The 4,317-nt window shown below is 33.4% G+C and overlaps 1 pseudogene; it reads left to right on the forward strand.

The window, feature by feature from the left end:
- The first annotated feature begins 2,736 nt into the window (after positions 1–2,736).
- Positions 2,737–3,467, forward strand: LOC112999763 (uncharacterized; annotated as a pseudogene).
- Positions 3,468–4,317: the final 850 nt, after the last annotated feature.

Below are 4,317 nucleotides of genomic sequence, written 5' to 3' on the forward strand. Positions count from 1 at the left end.
CAACATCAAAATTTTAGTGATGAAAATTTAAGCATTCTTTGTAAATGTGGAATGTTGTAAGCACTTTTTCACTCATTCTTGTTTTGGTATTAACAAACACTTGAATCATACTTCATCTGAAATTTCTCCTCCACTTAAATTTTAAAATGGCCATTGATATCTGTATTCTTTAATCCAAAGTGTTACTAGTTACCACCACTAAAATTTTTGAAACAGATTTGATATTTCTAATATTCATTAATCAATTTTATTATATAATTTAGACTATAGTCTTGTTTGAGTGTATAGATTTATTCATTAATATAATTCATTTGTTTGTTTATTAGTTGGAGTTCCATTTTCATTTTAAAATATTTTTGTGTATTATGATCTAAAACACTTAGCAAAATGTGCAAAGCTAACTTGACACTTAATAACAAAATACTTTGATAAAATTTTGTCACACAAGTTAACAATGAACACAACCAAATTAATTGATGTATACTGATAAAAAAAGTAATTGTTGTAGTAAGAACTATGAATAAATTTGCTTTTCAACTTTTGGAAATTGAGATTGAGCTTTTGTCCTCAGGTCAAAATGTTATTCTTTTATTTATGCTCTTTCTTTTTAGACTGAATTTCAAAATGTTATCGAGTTAGTGTCTTTGTTTGGAAAGGCTTCATGCCTCTCAACATCCATATCTTGGAATCCACAAAAAAGTGGAAGCTAGGAGTCCAACTTCCTTGTAGGCTTCAATTGAATTACATTAGAGCTTAATTCTTCTAAGGTAACTCAATTCTACAATTGTGCCTTGTTATCGAGTTAGTATCATATTTTTGTTCCACAGGTTTGGAAATTTGATTAGTCTCATCAAAGATGGCTTCCTGTGGTAGAATTGGCACTGCCTGAGGACAAGGGTGACATGCTTTATGTTGTTGCATGGGCACCAAATATTGGCAGGTAAAGTATTTTTTTTAAAATTCTAGAAAAAATTACATTTATTGGCCTGGCAATGCCAATCACTTCCTCATATAGCTAAGAAAATTCAGAGACTCCAGGTAGGTCACTTGTGGTTACATGTTTATTGCATATGTTTAAATATCAACTTCTACCTTCATTCTTCTAATTAAATTTGAAAAGAAATGTTTGAATTTTGAACACTTAGCATGTGTACCAGTTTGTGGTGCAAATTGCTTCAAGCTTTGGATGAAACTTGTGTTGTGTTGCCTTGGTGCAGGGGCACTCCAAGTCAAAGTTTATTTGGTACTCTATCTTCAAGCATAGGCAACTTAACCAACGTTCAGATTGTGTAAGTAGTTGCAAAGTTGTATGCAACTTAGCCTCCAATTTTAGTATTCCTACATATATTTCTTGTTTTGTGATTATAATTCAGTGATTTGTCATACAACAATCTTAGTGATCCGGTGCCTAGAATTTTAGCCAAATCATTCAGGTAATTCTCTGTCTCTCTTTGTGTTTATTTTTTTCTCCTTTTTATTTTCTTTCTGCCAAATAACCTTTTTTTTCACTTTTTACTCAATTTTTTTTATTTTCTTTTCTTTTTTATTTATATTTTTTTCCTATATCAAAATACCACAAAAGGTTTTTAGATATTCCTATTACAAAAGAAAAAATGTGTGTGTGATCCACCTTGACTTATATTGTGGTTCAGTGATTTTAAATACAAGCACTTCATATTTTTCTCATTGACAATATATTCTTATTACTATTAGATAATTCTAAAAAAATAAAATAAAAAACATGTTAAGTATGATTTTTAACATAATTATTATAACAATTTAAAATAATATTTTGTAATAATATCTATACAATTTTTAATTATATTTTAAAATAATATTTTGTAATAATATCCATATAATTTTTTTATAATAATATTTTCATTATTTTTTATCTTTTTTTGAAAAAAAAATTCTAAGACAGTTCTTCGAAAAATCATCTTAAAAACTCTATTTTTTAAGATGATTTTTTGTAAAACCATCTTAGAATTTTTGATTTTTTTAATTAAAAAAAAATTCTAAGACAATTCTTTGAAAAAACCATCTTAGAAAATCTATATTCTAAGAAGATTATTGGAAAAACCATTTTAGAATGTTCTATTTTTATTTTTTTAAAAAAAGGAATCATTCCAAAAAAATCGTCTTAGAAATCTTCCAAACTAAGACGGTTGGATAATCATCATTGAGAATATTCACTTTCCACGATGGTGGCTTTTAAAGACGATTCTCGAACTGTCTTTGAATGTATTTTGGAACCGACGTTGAAAGCCTTCATTCTACTAGTGAGTGTTTTTAAGTTTATCTATCCCTTCACTCTCTCATTTTTGTCACTCTCCAACTCCCCCTCTACCTCATTGCTTCAGTTCTTCCTTCCCCCATCTACATCATTGCTTGGCTTCTTCCTTTTCCCCCCTCTACCTCGATCGAGACCCCTCACGTCGTTATCTCTCCTCTGTCATCATTCCTCTGATCGATTCACTTTTCCTGTGCTAAACCTTAACAATTCAATCTCGAAACTAAAACCCACATAACACAAGGGCAAAGTGCACCTGTCCAGTTTCCCCTTCTTCTACAAGATCAAACTCAATACTTGTCGATCTCACCTTGGTCGACTCACTCCCTTGCACCTTCCACAATGACTGGTTATCCCTCTCCAAAGCCTAGTTCCAATCACTTCACCTAATAGTTTGCGTTGAGCCTGAGTCGCGCTTCGTCTTCCTCTCCATTGTCGTCGCCTCCATGGCCATGCCGTTCATCGCCTCCCCCAGTTCACAGCGAGTCAGCCGCTCCAACTCGGGAGCATGGCTCATAATCCGCCCGATGAAGACGACACCTGGAAGCCATGTGGTTGCCTTGAAGCTAAGTGCGAGCCCAACAACTCTAACACCGTCAACTACTATTTTGAATCCTCCCCGACACTGTCAACCCCATCACCCTCATTGCATTCATCATCAGCTCCCTGCACGGTGGAAAATTCACCATCGATGCTACCTTTGACATTACTCCCCGAGGTTTGTGATGTCAGTGACCCTGGATGGTGAAGGGAAGTGTAGCAAGTTAGAAGGGGAGGTTAGGATGCAACATGTGACTTACACGGAGGATGTTACAGCTTTCGTTATTCTTGCCGTGACCTTGGATTTGAGCATCGACGCTTGCAAGTTGTTCTCTCAGAAACTCCAAAAGGATTTGAGGCAGTAGATTCCGTCCTTTGTCGTTCTTTCGTTTCGAGGTAAATTTGTTTATCGTTTTACAAAATCTATAACCAAGAGAGGAGAGGATTCATTATATTTTTATTGATTTTTTTCTTCCAAATATTTGAGTGAGGATGTACAGTTAGGAAATTCACATGTATTTCTCAATCTCACTCTACAAAAAGATGGGCCAGGAGCACCCGGAGGACAATCCGGGACAGTGCAATGGATCCATCGGATTCTTTGTATTCGTTGGTTACCTTTACCTCTTGATTTTCCTATGTTTCTTCTGCTTCATCATCTTCAAGATTGTGGGCATTTGATTCCTCTAACCAACATTTATTTATTTATTTTGCATGAACTAGGTACCTGCACCACTTCTTTTTTTTATTTGTTGTATGCCATGAAAATTGCATTTTCCCCTCGTTATTAAAATGCTACAATGTTATGTTTAAAGTTTTGAATATGGGGGCTCTATGAGTTTGTTCCTTCAACATTTTTTTATCCCTTATGGCATTATGATTGTATTTCTGGTTTAACTTTAACTATTATCATTTTGTTTTGTCCCTATAATGATGGTATAGTTAACCTTTACATAGCTTGTTTCTTGTTGTGTCATGTGTTTTCCATGATATTTTAGATGGTGTCATGTTTTAATTATATGATTTTTCCTTTTATATTTTACTTGCAAAATAGATAGAAAATATTGAAATGACTCCAAGGATGTTTGCTTGCCCTGCTCAATGGAAGATTTTGAACAATTAAAATGAAATTGTATTGGTATTGATTAATGAACGACAAGTCTTGCTTCATTGGAGATCAATGAATGTCATTATTGGTAATCTTATTGATTATATTGAGCGAATTGATTGAGTTTTCTTTTTTAAAGTTTCGTTACTTTTTAGGCTTTTGATTTCTTCTATGGTTTTTGAAATATGCTTACTATAGTCATATTCCAAGACTTTGCATGTGTGTATGGCACTACTGTTACTTTACTTTCTTAAGCATGCTTCTTTTGATTTTCATCTACTTCGCTTCCTTTTATGTTGGCAGGTCTAATTCCATGTGCAGTTTTGATCTGATCCTAGGATGTTATATATGGATAGGGACGATCCTGCAATATCCTTAG

Source organism: Glycine max, chromosome 16 (assembly GCF_000004515.6).
Source record: "Glycine max cultivar Williams 82 chromosome 16, Glycine_max_v4.0, whole genome shotgun sequence".
Classification (NCBI taxonomy): domain Eukaryota; kingdom Viridiplantae; phylum Streptophyta; class Magnoliopsida; order Fabales; family Fabaceae; genus Glycine; species Glycine max.